At 46.1% G+C, this 19,657-nt stretch overlaps 1 long non-coding RNA gene across 1 annotated transcript in view; it reads right to left on the bottom strand.

The window, feature by feature from the left end:
* LOC123380122 overlaps positions 1-19,657 on the bottom strand; it is a 173,611-nt gene that overhangs the window by 93,499 nt on the left and 60,455 nt on the right. Inside the window, exon 2 of the long non-coding RNA XR_006585477.1 lies at positions 4,804-4,927. This is a non-coding gene — a long non-coding RNA (uncharacterized LOC123380122). The remainder of the gene's footprint in view (positions 1-4,803; positions 4,928-19,657) is intronic.

Here is a 19,657-nt window from a genome sequence, read left to right as displayed (position 1 = left end):
GCTCTGATGATCTCTCAGTCACCTTTGGTGTCATTCTTTCCTTTCCATGAGAAACAGCACATGTTTGCAGCCTGCCTTCATTTCATTTTATTTTCCGTTTCTTTTAGTTCCAGTTTGCAGTGTTTCTGCCGGTAAAATACCTATCTCTACTCCTGGCTTCTGTTGAGGTGGCTGATTATGTCCTTGGTTCACACTCACACTAATCTCCAGTGTTAGCCACACCCTTGACGTTCTCTTCCAAACACACTTTCTCATTTTTTGGCAGTATGGATAGGCTGAGAATTTTCCAAATATTTAAGTTCTAGTTCCTTTTTTTTTTCCAAAAAAGAAAATCTTAATTCTTTAATCAAGATTTAATTATCAAGCCTCTTTGTGATTTCATTTCACAAAAAATTCCTTCTTGAACTTCTTTTTTTTTTTTTTTTTTTTGCACTTTACTATGAGCAGTTAGGAGGGACCAAGCCTTTCCTTCTTCAACGTTTTGTTTAGAAATGTCCTCAGTTATGGGCAGCTGGGAGGCTCAGTCAGTGGAGCATCCGACTCTTGATTTCAGCTCAGGTCATGATCCTAGGGTTGTGGAATGGAGCCCCATGTTGGGCTCCATGCTGAGCATGGAGCCTTGTTGGGATTCTCTCTCCCCTGCCTTTTTACCCCTGTTCCCCACTCACCCTCTCTCTCTATCAAAGGAAAGAAAGAAAGAAAGAAAGAAAGAAAGAAAGAAAGAAAGAAAGAAAGAAAGAAAGAAAGAGAGAGAGACAGAGAGAGAGAGAGAGAGAAAGAAAGAAAGAAAGAAAGAAAGAAAGAAAGAAAGAAAGAAAGACAGACATCCCTTCAGCTCAATACCCAGTTTTATTGCTCACAAGTTCTACCTGCTACAAAACACAAGAACACAAACACAATCCAGCCAAGTTCTTTGCCATGCTACAATGAGGATTGATTGCCTTTGCTCCAGTGTCCAATTACTCATCTGCATCTGAGCCCTCATCAGGATTGCCTTCAATGTCCATATTTCTACCAACATTCTGTACATGATTCCTTATGTATTCTCTAGGAAGTTGGAAGTTTTCTCTACAGCTTTCCTCTTCTTTTTCTGAGCTCTCACCAGCATGCACCTCAAAACTCTCCCAGCTTCTGCCCATCACCCAATTCCCAAGCTGCATTTCTAGGTATTTGGTACAGCAGCCCCTCAATTCTCACTGCCACTTATTGTTTTAGTCCACTCAGGCTGAGCTATTATGACAAAATACTATAGACTAGGGTGTTTATTTTTTTTTTTATTAAAATTTTTTTCAACGTTTATTTATTTTTGGGACAGAGAGAGACAGAGCATGAACAGGGGAGGGGCAGAGAGAGAGGGAGACACAGAATCGGAAACAGGCTCCAGGCTCTGAGCCATCAGCCCAGAGCCTGACGCGGGGCTCGAACTCACGGACCGCGAGATCGTGACCTGGCTGAAGTCGGACGCTTAACCGACTGCGCCACCCAGGCGCCCCTAGACTAGGGTGTTTAAAAACAGACATTTATTTCTCACACCTGGAGGCTGGGGAGTCCAAGGTGTTAGCACATTTGGTTCCTGATGAGAGCTTGCTTCCTGTCTTGTAAGACAGCTGCCTTCTCCCTATGTGCCCATATGCGCATGGAAAGAGAGAGAGGACCTTGAGTGGGGCCCACACTTTGCTTCCTTCGTCAGATCAGTCCCTCATAGGGAGAATCTCACTCTTAACTCACTGTCTAGCAGCTTTCTCTGGAGAAGCTCTCTCCCCAATGCGCAGTCCTCAGTTCTGAGCCAGGCTTTCTCTTCAGACTTCTCCATCCCAGGGTGTCACCCCTACTCCAGGAGACACAGGACAGGAGCTTTTGGTGGTTCTAATGCCTCCATCTCTTAGGTTAAGGGGAGAGGGAAACACTCTTCCTTCTCTCACAGACAGGCAAGGGGTCATACCACACTACTCCAACCAAAGAAATTCCCTCTTCTGACCTCTCCAGACTTAACTCCTTTTAAAGCTGCAGGTGGGTAATCAGCTAACACTATCACCCTGCTTTGGAAAATGGGGCTACTTGGTGCTTACCACATTGGTATTGGGTCCAGTCAAAACTGAGTTATAAAGACCCTCATTTTAATAAACTTATATGTTAAGCCTTGATAAAGTTGGATGGTGGTTCAGATGCTCATCTTATTATTTTCTATTGCTTTTCCTGTTTTTAATATTTCCCAATAAAATTTGTTTTTAAAGATGAAGGTCAAACATTTTTAACCCCTGATCATCATTGAGTGGTCAAACAAGACCTCTCCAGGGAGGCAGTATTTTAGCAGAGAACTGAATGAAATGAGAGGTAGGAAGATTGTCAAAAGCCAAAGGGAGAGCAAGTACTAAGGATTGAAGTCATTAATAAATCCAGCAGGTTCCAAAATAGAAAGAAGATCTCTCAGGCTAAAATGGAGTGAGTGAAAGGCAAAATAACAGATGATACCAGAGAGATAGGCAGGGGTCAGTTCCTGCCACTCCTTGCTGGCCATGACGGAGTCTAGATTTCATCCTACATATATAGGAAGACGTGAAGGGTTTTGCACAGGAACATAACATAACATAATTCACACTTGATAAGATCCCTCTGGCTACTTTGTAGAGAGAGCATCTCCTCAGTAAGAGTGCGCTCAGGGGACCACTTGCAGTGATGTTAGAGAGATATGGGGTGTGCCACAGGCTGCGTGGGCCTTTTTCTTCCTGGGTTTACAAGGAGGCTACATTTCTCAGTGTGTTTGGCTATTAAGAGTGGCCATTTTCTTCTTTTCTTGCCAGTGAAATGTGCATAGAAGTGATGTGCTTCACTTTTGGGCCAAGGTGGTTAGGAAGCAGCATGTTGTCTCCTCCTTCTCTTTGCTCATCTGCTCTAAGAATGGCATCTGAAGACTTGGGGATGGTGGGGCCATGACATGGAAATGGCCTGGGTTCCTAAAGCCTCCATGGACCAAAGCTTCTTGCCAATCATAAATGTGTGTTAAGCAATACGTGGGGGATATAAGCTTTAATTGTGTGAAACCAGTAAAATCAGGAGATTTATGAGTTGTAGCAGTTAGTGTTCACCTAACTAAGAAAAGATGTTATAGGGAGGTTGATGGAAAGTGATCAAATTTAGAATACAGGTAATTTTGAAAGTAGGTATTATTCAAAGGCTATCCAGAGACTGTTCTAGGCAATGTGAACATTTGGGCTCTAATCTTCGTAAGACCTCCAAAAAGAAGATATTATTGTCCCTCTTTTACCATTGATGAAATAAGGCCCAGCAAAGTTAAATAATTCACGTGGGGTCACATAGCTAATAAGTGGCCAAAGCAGGATTAGAATTCCAGTACCATGTATCTCTTGTGCTACTCTACCACCCAGTATGTTAACATCAGTGATGCCTTTATGGAGAACATGAAATAAAGAAACTGAGTGCTCCAGATATGCTGGTTGTTGTTATCATTCTGGAGAAGGAGGTGAGGCAGCCGGAAAAGGAAGTTTCCTATGTGCACCACCCTGGACAAGGCTTGTGCTGGGCCTCTGCTGGGATATAAGGTCTGCTTTATGCATCAAAGACACTCAGACTGGAGGATAATCCCCCAACCAGACAAAAGAGAGCTTAATTCAACCAATGGAGTTGAAGCTCATGATTCTGTGAGCGCAAGCAATGTAATAACCCCTGTATGCTAAGCTGTACTGTGACAATTATTCCCTCCCTCTCCATCCAGGCCATGGTTCCCAAAAGGCAAAGTATAGAATTCCCTACCCCACTGATTCTAAGTTTGGCCAAGAGACCTGCTTGGCTAATAAAATGAGAGTGTAGATATGATATAGGTCTTGTCTGAGCAGAAGTTTAAATATTCTTGGGGGATTTGGTTCTGCCTTTTTTGTTCCTACCTTCCACCATGAGAATGGCCTAAGAGTAGCTACCTCTTCATTCTGGATGTGGAGCCCAGCTCAGTCCAGCCCAGCAGAGGCCAGCAAAATCAGTAAGAAATAAGTGGTTGATGGTCCTAGGTCCCTGACAGATTGGGGCTTTTTGCTAACTAATACAACATCTCACATGCATAATGAGGGCTTTCCCAAATACTACCTTCCTGAGCTAATACTTGGGTGCCTGTGTGTGGTGGCGGGGGGGGGGGGGGGGGGGCGGGCGGTGGTGTTTGGGGTAGGGGAGGGGCTAGCCCAGGCTTCATTTTCCTCATGATCAAGTGAAGAAACTGAGACTGAGAGCAACTGGAGGGAGTAGTATCATGTCCTACAGAATTCCAAGCCAGGCCTCAGCACTGTAAATACCTCACAGCGTCCTTACCACACCAAGCCTCGCCCATCCTCTGGATGACATACATAAAAATCTGAGGTGTGGCAAAATTCCCTGAGGATCCAGCTAACAAGGTACATTCCCACCCCCATCCTGACAACCATGAGCCCCTTTGCTCCTGGGGTGAGTCTCAGATGCCCATATTCTTAAGAGATGATAAAAAGCCCCAGAAAAGGCCCTGGTCTGTCAATCAGATAAAACCATGTGCAGCCACACCTCTGCTCCTCATTAGCTGTGACCGTAAGGCAAGTCACTTAACCTTTTATCAAAAATTGCAATAAGAATATTTGAACTCTCTGCTTTTTAGAGCTCTTGTAAGAACCAAATGAAGTAATTAATAGGTGTGAACGTGCACTGCCTGCGGCAAAGTGATGTAAAAGGGGGAGAGACTGGGTGCATCTTGGGCCCTTAGAGACGCTGCTGAGAAGCAATCACCAATTTCTCTCCCTTTAAGGTCAGTGCCCTGACGTGACTCACCTTGCTGGTATTTGCAGCCAGAGTGGCAGCTTCACCAGGTCCGAAGGGCCTCCGGTGCTCCTCCCAGCTGGCCAGGGAGTGGAAGTACTGATGAGTGCCATGTCCAGGGGGCTTATTTGGGAGCCTGGAAAAGATCAACAAAAAAATACCTGAAATAATGGGTCTGAAGGTGCCAGACCAGCTCAGCAGGTTACAAAATCATTCACTGAGAGACTGAAATGGACTCATGTCTGTTTCCTCATTGATCATCTCAGCTTCTTCTTTGGTTTCTGAGAAGCCCTCAGAGCAGGAGTGGTGGGAGCAAGTCTTGAGGGGAAGAGACGCTCCTCCTGCCTGCACGGGGACTGGGAGCAAACTTAAGCATTCCACGGTTCATATCCCCAGTTGTCCAAGTGGGGACACTGAGGGCCCCGGTCGGTGAAGTGTCTGCCCAAAGTCACACAGGTAACCCAATCTTCTCATTCCACTGCATGCTGCTCAAGGTCAGCACCCTGCCCTCTGGAGCACACTTTTGAGAAGGTGTGTGTGTGTGTGTGTGTGTGTGTGTGTGTGTGTGTGTGTGCATGCACCTATGTGAGTGTGTTTGTGTGTATGAGCATGTACCTGTGTGTGGGTGTGAGTGTGCACCTGTGTGTGTTGTGTGTGTTTGTATGTGTGAGTAGGTTTATGTACGTGAACCTGTGTGTGAGTGTTCTGTGTGAGAGTACACTTGTGTGTGTGAATATGTGTGAGTGGATGTGAGAGCATGCTGTAGTTGTAAGAAGGTGTGCCTTGCGTGTGTAGGGTGTGAGTGTTACGGGGAAAGCTCCGTGGATGATGGTGCGGGGGCGGAAGGGAGACTAAGCCCAGGGTGAGAGGCATCACTCTTCCCAGGGGCACATGTCCTCTTCCATGGACCACTGCCTGAGTCGCTTGCAGTGGTCGTTAGCAGCTGTCAAAGCTTTTTGCACATAATGTTAACTGTAAGTAACATCCGATTTTTTTACTCCATGTTTCATAGCCTTCCTATCTTCCATTCTCTCTGCCTCTACTACTTTACTAAAACCATACAGACAGCTCTGAACTTGTGCAATACATCACCCCCTACCCTCCAGTGAATGGACAAAGGGTGGCAACCCACGGGGAGGGAAGAGAAGTAGCCGAGGAACCACAAAGCCCACCCCCAGAGATGATCTGCACCCAGGGCCTATATGGAAAATGTAAAGTTTTGACATATTTTCAAATTATTCTTTCTAATCTCACAAGTTTAAAATGGAAATGTTGGCAGGTCCCAGAAAATTAGTAACTTGGATATATGAAAAGTACTATGTAGCTCTGCTGAACACATGCTCTGGCATATTTAAGCTATTTTTTAAATTTTGGAAAGGCCAAAAGAGTTTGGCTTCTTCAAGAAAAGGGCTGTCAGAAGAAGGCTGCACAATCCTGCACGCTGCAGGCTCCGGGGCTCAGTGTGTCTTTAGTGTGTCTGAGGGGTCTATTCATCAGAAAAGGCAGGGCAGGGGAGTGGAGTGAGCTGGGCAGGGGGTGGCCAGCAGAGACTTCCTGTGTCAGTGACTCAGTCCTCAGGTAACCGCAACCTGATTGGAAGGGAACCAGACTGTGAACCACAGGGGCTTTTCATTTTCTTTGTGCTCTGACCACAAAAGGAAAGGAAACAAAAAGTCAATTGTCTCTTAGAGGTACTTGGGGAGAGATAAGGAAGGAGCAACCCCAAGCAAAAGCTAAGCCAAAAGGATCTGGGGTGTCAGAGGTTCATGGACAGGCTGGAGCTGGAAAGAGTGTTAAAAGGATTTCTGGAGGATAACAGGAAACCTCAGGTCAAGTGGCAATTAATGACAGCTCCCACTCAGAGGCACCAATCCGTGCCTCACCGTTCTGTTTCTTTCTAGACCCCACTGAAACCTTGAACTTACGTCCTACACAGTAAAGTTAATTAGTGCATATCGTTTTTTTTAACTTTTATTTTATAGAAGGATCATGACTGACTGGATCATAAGCACTTTAGTGCGATATCAACTATTTACACCTAGAGAAGAGGGATCCACTATACTCCCTCAGTCCACAGCTAAACCTGCCCTATGTCACCCTTGACGAGTAGCTGCTCAATAGTAAAGGTCCTCATGGTAGGAAAGATGTGTTAGAAATAAGACAGGTGGCAGGTCACGCAGAATTGCCTTTCAGAGCTGTAATTCCATCCCCTCCCATGCCTCTGGAAAGAGTCAAATATGAATGAGAGTCATATCATTATAGAAATAACTCTCAAACTATGGGTGAGAGGTGGGTACACAAATCATTTTTAGTGATTACAGGTGTGGCCACGTATCCTTGTGCTGTGACCTCAAGCTGAAAACCATGGGTTTAGATAAACGAGAGAGAAAGTAGTGCAAGGGGGAAAGCTTCCAGGTCTTCAGGGCCTGTTGAGATCTCGGGCTCCATGTCCCGAAGATACAGGGACACCTCTGGGATCCCCTTCCTGCCAGCCTCGAGGATGCTCTGACACCTTCCCAAGCAGGAGGAAAACCGCAGTTACAGGATTTCACTTGGATTCTCTTCATTGTCTAGGTATGCTAACTCACAAAATGCATCTGCTATTAATTTAGAATATTCTCCATCTCACAGCTAAACCCATCCCATTCATACCAACACCAGGACAGTTGTCCAGATGCTAGGACCTTCTGAAATCTTCATTTTTAGCAAATTTGAGAAGGCACATATGCTTTATTCCCTACCCAAACAGACACTGACTATTTTAGGACATTTCTGACCAATGTTTTAGTTTGGCTATATCCTGATTTAGAAAAAAAAAAAATTTGTATGCGAAGTTAGTTATTTCTTTTTCTATGTTCCCCAGCTATTTTGTATAATTCACTGTTATGGAATTTACCAAACAGGATTTCACTAAAAATTTATTTACTAAAAAATTATTTATCTAATTTGTCTTTCTGTCCCTTGCCCAGGTGATGACCCCTTTGGAGAATAGAATCATGTCTTATTCATATTTCTGCATACTCCTCACCAAAAGGCCTGCATATAGAAGTCAATCAATAAATGTTTGGTTTCAGATGGACAGATGGATGGATGGACAGATGGACAGGTGTATGGACATATAAGTACAATATTATCTGTGTCTCAAAATATATGGATGTGATCTGCTTCCCATAATGAAAGAGGGCCTATAATTTAATAGCAAAGTCTGTATAGCCCTAGGTTTCCAATTAGAAAATTCACTGCTATGGGGTCAGCAGGCAGCAGCCTAGAAATGGTCTTTACTGGGGCAGATTGTGGTCTGTCCAGGACTGTGATCCCTTCTCAGGGCTCACGCAACTGCAAGGAGTTGAAAGCCTGAACGAAGTCTCAGGTGCCCCCTGCTTGCTCACAGGGCTGTTGTGAGCCAGTGGAACTCCTCCTGCCTGACGACAACTTTCCTGCTACACTGAGCCAATTGCCCTGTGTTGTTTCCTAGGATTGACTGTGATGACATTTTCTAGGCTTAGCCATTTCCTCTCGCTCCATATGCCTTTTTATTTCTCCTGGCCAAAAAGTAATCTCTGTGAACTACTGAGAAACTCATTTATACCAAAGAGTGAATGATTCACAAGGCTTGGTGTATTACTCCTCCTCAGAATCTTTGCAACTTCAAGGGGACGACATCTTAGGTCATGAAAGGAATCTCAAATGGTGGCATTTCAGGCATAAGCATACCCTTTCCAGGGCTATCGGTTGTACTTCCTTCTTCCCCTGCTCAGTGCTGCCATCTGCCTGCCTTTCTCATTCACAGGTGACTCTGATCCCAGAGTCATGTGACTTCTGGGTCCACACGGTTGACCAACCAATACTCTGACTTCTCAGCCTCTTGACCTCCTCCTCCTCAGTGACCTTCTTCCATATTCCACATTGGTTACTTACTCCCTGGACCACCCAAATCTTGTCATCATGATTCCTTGTATGCACAGGTCTCGATTTCCTCTCCAACTAGCTTAGTCAACTTCTTCCCAGTGGTTTTAGAATCTCACTGGGACCTCCAGTCAATTAACCCACTCCACTCCATGCCAATCCATCAGCTATCTTCTGTCTTCATTCTCCTCTGTATCAAACTTCGACCTCAAGGCCCATCACTACATAACACTTTTTTCAGAACTATCTACTCCTCTGTCTCTCTATCTTTAATATCACACACATCTGGCAAAAAGCCATCTCTGAAAGGACCCAGCTCTTCCTGTGCTCTGAGACAGAGTGCAAACTGCTGAGTTTTATTGAGAAAGTACCACAGGGCAGATCAATTTCACCACATATTCATGGTAACGATTCTCAGACAGACTCCCAGCACCACCCAGCAATCATGCCACTTTCCTCTCATCAGCTCTAAGGCACTCCTGGCCTGAGATGCCCCCCTCAAACCTCCAACGCCCCCACTTCTTGCCTCACTCTTGGCTTACAACCCTGCCTCCTATTTCACTTGGAACATTGAGACTGTTCCCCAGAACTCTCTCGCCCACCCACCATCAAGCACACAGGCCCACCCCCTCCCTCCTGTTCCTTGGCCTTTTCTCCCTCCCACCAACCAAGGCTGGTTTGTCCACATGGCTTAAGATCCATCTTCTCCTGCCTTGTCCGGAGAGGTACTTCTCCACAATCCTTTCTTTCTCCAGTTCCCTCTCAAATAGATTTTTCCCTAAGAGAAATGCCCATTTCAAATACGCATAGTCTTTTCCACTCAAACATTGCCTTCTCTCAACCTTGCATACCCCTCCAGCTATTGTCTCATCTCTCTTTACCCTTGAGACCAAACCTCCTGGAGAGGTGATTTCATGCTTCATACTTACATTTCTCACTCTTTTTCAACCTACGCCCAGCAGGCCTTAGATCCCATCATTCCACTGGAACAGTTCTTTCTTGGGCCACCAGAGACCTCCATACCCCACAACCAATGGGCACATTTGGGTCCTTGTCTCACTGCACTTGCCAGGTTCTCACTGGCCCTGTTGGATGCTCCCTGCTTCCTGATACCCACTACCTGTGGGTACCCACAGAGGGTACCCAGCACCCTCTGTGCTCTCAAATGTGTCCCTTTGCTCCAGTGACACACCACTGTCTCACTCCCGATTTCCTGCCAGCATTTGTTCTGTCTCCTTGCAAGTCTCCCTTCCTTTGTTGACTCCTCATACCAGGATTCCTCCAGACCTGCTCCCAGGTCCCTTCTTCCTCACACTCTGTACTCTGTTCCTCGGTGAGCTTATCTGCCTCATGGCTTCAATTGCCACCAACACTCACATGAGCTCTGGAATTGCCTTTGGCACTGTTCTCCAGTGCTTTCACACCTTCACATTCTTTATTCTGCCAGACTATCAGGTCTCTCTTTCAATAGCCTAGGCAAAGGCTCTACATCCCCATCACCTCTACCACCCCATCACCCAGGTTCAAATACTAATGTTATCTTTGACTCTTCCTCCACACTCCTTCAGTCCAGTATGTAGTCAAAATCCATCACCCATCTCTAAATAAGTCAAACACACTCCTGCTCTTTTCCATTCCCAGTACTTGGCCTAGGTGACCTCTCATTTGGATGCTTAAAGTTGCTTCCTAGCTGTCTCTGCCTCCAGTGACCCCAGCCTGTTCTCCCCAGAATCTGCAGGATTGTTTTCCTGAAGTTCAGATTAGATTTCTTCCTCAAAATAGTTTACTCTTCCACACAATGAAATCTGAATGGAGCATTATGCAGCAATTAGAAGAAACAGATTCGATTTAAATACAGCAGCATGAGTGAATCTTAAAAACATAGTATTTAGCGAGAAGAGTAAGAAATAGAAGGAGATTATATAACACAATACCACTTAACATACATTAAAAATACATGTAGCAAACAGTAAACATTTTATGAAAATATATACAAGCAAAAAAGATAGACTTCAAATTTACAAATGCAGTTGCCTCTGCTGTTGTAAGGAATGGGAACATGGTGGGGCGGGGGCAAAGAGGAGAAAGTAAAGGAAGAGAAGGTTTGGTGTGCCCCAGTAATGGTAAGTGGACCATGAACTGAGGGAGATAAACTCCACCCATTACAAGTAAGATCCACAAGGAGCAAAAACACAATAACAACAAAACAGCTTGCATTCCAGACAAGTAGGTTTCTATTCCATTTTGCATCTCTCTTCATAGTTCTTAGGACATTTCCTTGCATATGGTTGGGGGAGGCAATCAATGTGCCACATGCACATTTATTTTAATCAGGTAAGCTCCCTGACATGCCTCAGCACCACCGAGAAAATAAACCACCCGTGTCCTCATCTCACCTGACTGGAGATAAATTTCCAGGTACTGGCTCCTCTACCTGATCACTTCTTGTGAATGGTCACTTCACTCAAGCACAGTAATTCTCTTAACAGCATGAGTTAAAAGCACCATTAAAAAAAAATCTGATAAACAACTCTGAGTATCTACCATAGATGTTAAGTACATTAAAGGGCAGTACCCTAATTTTATCAGATATATTCACCTATAACGTATAGTCACCTATTTTAAAGGAACTAAGAATTATATTTTTATCTTTTTTGGTACCCAATGCTCAAGCTTCTACCTGCCAGAAATTATGGAATCTAAAAAGAGAGTACAGTCTTAGAAGGCATGAGGTCACTCGGAAATCAGCTTTGCCGGCAGAATCCAAGTTTCAAGGAGAAGGAATAAATATTGTGGACTGACTGGTCTAGTAATCCCCATTTGTCCCCTTCCAGCCAGCACAGAACTGAAAAGGATAAATAGTTGATCCTGGATTCCTGACTCCATCTGGATCTGCGAGACACTGAGAACACCTCCTTGCCTTGGGATGAGCATGCAATGTGTTCATAAACTTTTATTTAAAATCTACAGACAAAATGGATCTTCGTGGGGAAGTCAAGACTCTCATGGCCCTTGAATCTGGCTAATGAGAGTGTTAATGATTTCAGTAGATGCTGTAAAATAAATACTCATAAAAGTTTGCACAGCACACCGTTATATGGCCCCATAAAATCCACAAGGCAATTACAGAATTATGAGCTCTCTGCCCACCTCCCCGGGTGCCAAGGTTAGAACAAGTGGAGTTGATAGAGGAAGCTGGCAAAGGGGAGGGGAGCACAGATCCAGGGGAGACCAGAGCTCTCCATCTGCCTTTGGTTTCCTTGTCTATGAAATGGACATTTGATCTCAGCCCAAGTCCCCTCTGTTAGTTCTCATCTCTGTGCTTTACACAGAGGAAAATGTTGGTATGGAAGATGCAAGTCTGGGCTCCACCCCCTGTTTCATTTTTCAGGGCTGAATGACCTCATGCACATCATCTAATCCAATACCCTTCTGGTCACACTTACAGGCAACATTTATGTGCTCAAGGTGGCTATACACGGTGCTAAACTCCTTACACCCCGTATCCCATTTAATCCTCACCTCATGCCTATGAACTACCAATTATCATTTTCCCCATTTGACAGATGAAGAAACTCATTGAAGAGCCTCGGCAGTTAACCACTGCCACATAGAGGCTCATAATAGGGAGAATGCAACCTACCATACAGGTACAGTGCTGGGCACAGTTAGTGCTCACAAAGTGTTAGCCCCCTGCCTATGTCTTTACCATACATCACTCTCACTGCTTCACAGAGAAGGAATAAACATGCCATAATTCTGCATCCATGGAGCATGGGGGTGGGTGGAAAACTAAGACACAAAAGCATTGGCTGGATGTTGAATGCTGTATTCAACACCCTGTCCCCCAGCATTCCTCACCTGCCTCTGCTCCCTCTCTGTCCACCTGCTGCTCCCAGGGACCCCTTCCAATATGACAGCCAATCCCTGGAATGGTGCCCTATTCAGGCATTTCCTCACCAGCATAGACTTCATCATAGGAAAAAAAGACAGCAATGATCTTACATTGGTTTGGTGCTACGCAGGTTAGAAAACACATGGATAGAATATTGACTTAAACATTACTAAAATTATATTGGGGAAAATAGACCAGTTTCTTTGTAGAATGAACCTTGTCTCGGTTTCTTCTAATGTTTCCTCAGTAGTAAATTCAGGTTCCTCAGTAGTAAATTCAGGTTGTGCATTTTTGCAGGAATGCCACTGAAGTGACAGAATGTCCATCTGGCATACCCCATCAGGACTCATATGATACTGATTTGTCCCCTTGCTCATGATCTTAAGTTTGATCTCTGGGCTAAGGTGGAATCTACCAGGTTTCTTTCTTTCTTTCTTTTTTTCTTTAAGTGTATTTACTTATCTTTAGAAAGAGAGAGAGAGAGAGAGAGAGAGAGAGAGAGAGAGAGAGAGAATCCCAAGCAGGCTCTGCACTGCCAGAGCAGAGCCCAATGCAGCTCAAATCCATGAACCATGAAATCATGACTTGAGCCAAAGTCGGACACTTAACTGACTGAACCACCCAGGTGCCCCACATCTACCAGGTTTCTTTACTGTAAAGCTACTCTTTCCTCTCTGTAATTACGGGGATATATTTTGAAACTATGTATATATGTTATTTCTCATCATTCTTTCAGCCATTAACGTAGCATCCATTGATGAATCTTACCTGAAATAATTATTACTATAGTGAGATAGAAGAAGAAATGAGAGAGAGAGAGAGAGAGAGAGAGAGAGAGAGAGAGAGAGAGAGAGAGAGAGAGAGAGAATGCAAAGTAACATGTTAGCATTTGGGGAATCTGGGTCAAGTGTTTATGGGTTTATGATTTTTTAAGTATTTTACAACTGTGAAATGGTTTACAATAATGTTTCTTAAAGGACATTGGATCACTCACAGAATTGGCAGGAGGGCTAAGGAGCCAGACTTAGGAGTGTCCAGCTAGGAGCAATGTACAAATTGTGCTGCCAAACAGTCTACCAAGGTCCCACTGTCATCCCCAAACCTTTGTGTGGCCGCATCCACAGAGCACACTGGGCTGCACCAGGCTCCCAGCCATGTGGCCTCAAGAGCAGCTTCCTAGAGGCCCTGCCTCCCCACCACCTGTGCATACCAAAGCTGGGGGGACATGGCTGAATCATGGAGCCCATGTCCTGGGCCTCACTGGGCTACAGGGGAGCCTGACAAAGCGACAACCCGTCATTTTCAGCTTCTCCCACCTGGGCTCCTAAGACGGAGAATTCTTCAACGGAAGTAGGAGGGTTTCATTTACAGAGGGGCAAAAAAAATGAAAAACTCCATAATGTGCCAAAAAACACCTGTGCCATCTCTCCTCGCCTGGCTCTCTCTATTGCTTAATCAATCCTTTTATTCTTTTCTTATCACATTGAGCTCCGTAGTTGTTTCTGATTGTTTTTCAACTTTCTAGAAACCATCCGCCATCACACCACTGATCCCTCACTCTCTGTCATGTCCTCACTTCCTTCTACAGAGAAAAGAGCCTCTCTACCATGAGAGTGCCACCTGGTGCTATGGGCATAAGATCAGGCTGATCTGGGTTCAAATTCTGACTTCCTCATTTACTGACTGGGGACACTGGGCAAGTTACTTTCTCTGGGCCTCAGTCCCCTTGCCTGTAAAATGATGTCAGAGATATTGACCTTGCTGGGTATTGTGTGGAAGTAAAGTAACATGTGTGAAGACGAGTACAGTGCCTGGTGCAGAGTAGGGAGCTTTAATTCTCCTTCCTTTACCTGGGCCTCTTATAATGGATGGTGTGCCGTGCTGCCTACCCCGGAACTGAAGAACTTCATTCCCCGTGCAGATGGAAGTGCTGCTGGAGCTACCCACCCTCACTGGGAATTCTCCTTGAGCCACTGCACCCAGGGGCAACACAAAGGCATAAAAGCCCATCTCCCTTGTTCCAGCTCAGGACAAATCTGAGAGTCAGCTTTCTGAACAACCCAATCCATGCAAGCCCTTTTCTCTGACTCATCTTCAATCAAATCTGGTCTCTTCAACTATATACCTCATGGAACCCGGTCCCATCCATCAGGTTCCATCTCAAAACAATCTCTCCCTCATGTTGGATGCTACTGTCAGTTACAGATGGGTGTCATCTGTATTTCCATCACCACCACTAGCCTTATTGATGAGATCCTCTTTAGGTTTGGAGGCCCATTGCAGGTGATGCCTCTTCTAGAAGGCCTTCCTTGATTTCCCCATGGAAGTATCCACTCCCTCCTCTGGGTTCTCTCACTGTTTTATCTTCCTCTCCTCATCTGACACTGTGTCTGAATTGGTGTGCCGTTAATTGCCAATCACCCTCAGATCCATCCTAGCCACCCCCCCCCCCATTGAATTGAGTTCAGAGGCTCAATGTTTTCGCAAGTGCACATGCTCACTGGCTTCTAGTTAGGCTCTGCCAGTGAGAGGCAAGCATGGAAGTGTGAAAGATAGAAGAGGAGAATCCAGGGAATTTCTCCCTCTCTCCACCTTAAGGAGGGGACATCAATGGCAAGAGCTCTGCTCACCTGGCCTCGGCATCCAGCAGGCAGCCTCAGCTCCTGAGCTCTAGTCACTCTGTCTTCCTCCTGTGCCTCACCAGCCTGGGGGATGATGGCTTCTCTTGTCAACCTCTTGTTAATCCCTGGGTTGCCCCACCATCCCCTGTTTTCAGTTCTTCCAACCCTGCCATAAACTATTCTCCCACAGCAAAGCCCCTTAATTGAACTCTCTGTTCTGGGTTCTGTTTTCCTGGATGATAAAGATGGCTATTCTCATACTGCCTTACCCTCTCTCACAAGACTGGGAAGACCTCCAGAGCAGAGACTGAGTCAAGGCCCTGTGGTCAGCAAAACCAGAAATGACCATTCTTTAAAAGAGAGAATCTCACAATTAACCAGTGTTGCCTCACCTTCTCACTCTCCAGTATTGTTTAGAAGAATCCAGGGATCCTTTGCCATATTGTAAAAAACAGCCTTTACCAGCTTAACTAACCTTCTCAACAACTGGGAAAATCTACCCTACACAGCATCTCCTGACACAAAGGCTTAGGGAGTTTTAATGTTGAAACAAAATGTGTTTTACCCAGCGGATGTCGCAAAGAATTATCTCCAAATCTTGCTTGTGGTTTTGAAGATAAACACTAATAGTTAATCTGTTTGTAAATATTTTGAACAGATGCTAAGTCTTTAATTATTTTTTGCATTAAAAATTGACAACAATCGATATTCCCCACCGATGAGCTACAAACACTGTGTGTGTGTATGGGTATATATTCTTTTTAAATAGCAATTATTGCTCTGTGATGACTGGGGAAATTGCTCTGAGGTTTAAAAGCGTATTTGCAGCTATACCCAGGGGATTGTGGATAGCAATGCCTACTGTATCATCTACCTTATTTAAAATTTGCAATAGGAAACACAATTCAATCTAGTGCATTTCTAAAGGCCAATGGGAAATAGATTGGGCAGCAGAGTCAGGAAATGCAAATCCAATGCTAAACTCCATCCTGAACCCATCTGCCTGGATTTTATTTCCTTTTTTTCTTCCCCAAGGCCAGTGATGCTGACTCATTAGTGCATTAAACACAACTGTGTGGGGGCGCCTGGGTGGCGCAGTCGGTTAAGCGTCCGACTTCAGCCAGGTCACGATCTTGCGGTCCGTGAGTTCGAGCCCCGCGTCGGGCTCTGGGCTGATGGCTCAGAGCCTGGAGCCTCTTTCCGATTCTGTGTCTCCCTCTCTCTCTGTCCCTCCCCCGTTCATGCTCTGTCTCTCTGTCCCAAAAATAAATAAACTTTGAAAAAAAAAAAAAAAAAAAAAAAAAAAAAAAAAAAAAAAAAAAAAAAAAAAAAAAACACAACTGTGTGGGTTCGGCCTTGACCAGTCATTAATCAATGTGTGGCTACAAAGGCAGCATCCATGGATTAGCAATCTACTGCAAGGTGCCAGACACGCACACGGGGAGAAATTAAACCAGACTTTCAGAGGTAGGCAGGGGCACAGGCCACTTCTTATGCTGAAAGGTCCCAGTTGATTGAACAGAGATGTAAATGCCAAAACAGAGTTATAAATATGGGCTGTATTTTAAAGGCTTACAGTTAGCAAGTTGTTTCCTCTAACTGTAGCAGAAAGAAAGAAAGAAAAAAGAAAAGAAGAAAAAAGGAAGGAAGGAAGGAAGGAAGGAAGGAAGGAAGGAAGGAAGGAAGGAAGGAAGGAAGGAACAAAAAGGAAAGGAAAGGTTGTGATTTAGCCTCATTTGGAAATAACATCAAATTCTGCATTTGCAACTTTTGGGGAATGTGAGGCCTGAAAGGACCTCTGCTCCCTGCTCCCACACCCAGAAGCAATGGGGCAAGCAGCTCAGGTTCAAGACTCCAGCCACCCCTCCCTCAGTTTATAGAAGTGACTGTGCTGGTGGGGAGCCTCACGAGGAGAAGGGCTGGCCTTGGGCTCTTCATCCTGCTTTTTCGCCCCCGGTTGCTGTTCAGCCCAGAAAGCAGGTGCTTTTCCCCCTCAGAAGCAGCCTGTGTCCTTGGACAAGGGCAGCCTCCTGCCATCAGAACGGAACTCCTCCTGGGGCCCTCAAAGGATGCAGAGCGCGTGCTAGATTCTCAGGGAGGATGGAAGGGAAGGCTCAGAGATGATTCCTTCCCAGGGAGTCTCTCAAGGCAGCAACTGCCCTCTTTATCCCCTCCCCGCCTCTTTAATCTTGCTGGCATGAACCACATGATCTGCACATCCAGCCCCACCTGGAGCGGTATGCAAAGCACCCCTGCATACCATGCATACCCTGCACACCCTCCCCCCCATAGGAGAGACCCCAGAGTCTCACCTTCATAAAGGGGAATGGCAAGCCCTACCCTGCCAGTCCCCTGCCCCTAATATCACCAGGGGGAGGCGGAGCACCTCGAGCATGGAAGTCAGAGGAACCTCGAGCAACAGTAACCTAGCAACAGTGTCTCAGGATTTGAATGTAATTATACCCCGAGCGTGATAAATACTCGGAAGGGCTCCTTATGTGCAGATCATACTAAACAAGTCTTTGAAATTACCCTCATCAAATATTGATAGAAGAAAAGTTTTTTAAAAAGGAAAAAAACCCTGAAGTGCGTGGACAACCTTTCCCGCCGAGCGCCCTGGGCAGTGAGAGAACAGCAGCCAGGGCAGCTCTGAGAGCCTCAAAATCCTCTTCACAGTGATGTGACAGGTCTGGAAAAGAAGTTTAGGCTGAGGTCAGCAGTTTTCCTGCACACGAGGGGTGGTGTCCTGGTGCTGAGGGCAGCATTCAGGTTCTGAGGTCAGAAGATCTGAGTCTGGGGTCCTGGCTCAGCCCTCCAAACCAAGGCTTTCTCATTTAGAGTGAGCATGTTGACTGAGAGGGTGGCCCAGTGTGATCTGGCTGGCCAGCAGGTATGCAAGTCAGATGTGTGAAGGGGGAGATGCAGAAAAAGAAACTCTGGCAGGGGACAATGTGGACGCAGGTGCTGAGGCATTTATACCCTCAGCTCTGGGTTGACTTTGACTGGATCCAAGAGGTGAGTACACAGTGTGCAGACCAAAGCTGGAGAGGTGAGTAGTGAGCCTCACTAAGGAGCCAGGGTTTTGCTACGAGTGAAAACAGAAGACTGTGCAGGCGTGGAGGCCATGAGTTATGTGTGTGTGGGCCAGTGCCAGCTCAGTCACAAATGCATGGTGGGAAAAGGTCTGTAACTGTGCCAGGGGCAGGACAAGAGGGCGATCTCTATCCAGAGCCGTTGGTAATAATCACAGTCAGAGAAGGTGGGGGATTTAGAGCAGCAGAGCTGACCTTGACCTTCATCCAGGTGCTTTACCAAAACCCCCAGGACAAAGCCCAGCGCAGCCAACCTCCACTCAATGTGCTGCATCATGTTGAGGCATCAGGGGACACTGAGCAGAATGAGCAACAAGATCCTGGGATCAGAGCACGCCTGACAACAAGTCTGAAGTGAGGACATTTGAAAGAGAGAGAGAGAGGTGAGAGGAGCAGGGGATTTCCCAGTGGGAGAGAGGATGTCTGTCGCTGGGTTAGCAGCGCTGCAGAGCTGAACGCGCTCCTCCGCCCTGCGCGGCTAGAGACTGGCTCCGAGAGAGGAACAAGAAAGAGGTGTCCTACATAGAAACTCAGCCTGTGTCTTTACTACATAGAAGGCCCTGCCCAGCCTGACCATGAACCTGCTCTATGAGCCACGCCAATCCTTTCCCCCTGGGGCCAAGTGCACAGGGACTCTGCCTTCTGGGACCCTGAGATTCTAGGACCAGGCTGTCAGCCTGGTCTGGGTGACACACAGCAAGCCAGAGCGCTTCGAGCCCTGCCAACCCCCTTGCTTCATCCCCGAATGCCCTCATCACAGGGGAGAGCCCCCTTCTCTGATGTCTCTCTCCAGGCCTGCCGTGCATCTGTCTCCTGCCTATTAGAGGAAATCCTCTGCTGTTAGACGCAAGATCTTTAAAGGGCCTCAGATCTCGTCTGTGAGCTCTCTTCTCTGGGCTGGGCTCCCTTGACAGCACTCTGGTGTCTCCCAGCACGTGGGGGGGGGATGGGGGAAGGAGGGCTGCAGGAGGATGAAAGCCCCCCCCCTTTCCTGCTGTGGGATTCAAGTCTGGATCAGTGCCCAATTATACAGCCTCATTCATCCAGTTCAGTGTTCTTCCTAAACATTGATGCATCTGACAGCTCTGTTCTGGGTAATAATGGCCAGGTGGACCCTGCTTTAAGGAAACTCCATTTACAGAAATCCCCTTGAACAAATTAGCTAAAGGAAGGCGGGACTGTCTCACCTGCCCCTGCCCAGGGGATCCCTGTAAACCCCAGCAGCCCCAGATCACCACCAATGAGTCCATTAGGAGAGTACTGCAACATGGACTGAAGGAGCAAGGGGGAGGAAAATATAAGCACCAAATTATTAAAGGCCACTGCCTTTTAAAATCAGTGGAAATAGAAGC

This window comes from Felis catus, chromosome C2 (genome assembly GCF_018350175.1).
Source record: "Felis catus isolate Fca126 chromosome C2, F.catus_Fca126_mat1.0, whole genome shotgun sequence".
Lineage (NCBI taxonomy): Eukaryota > Metazoa > Chordata > Mammalia > Carnivora > Felidae > Felis > Felis catus.
The sequence above is the reverse complement of the archived record's forward strand: the minus strand, read 5'-3'. Positions and strand labels throughout refer to the sequence as shown.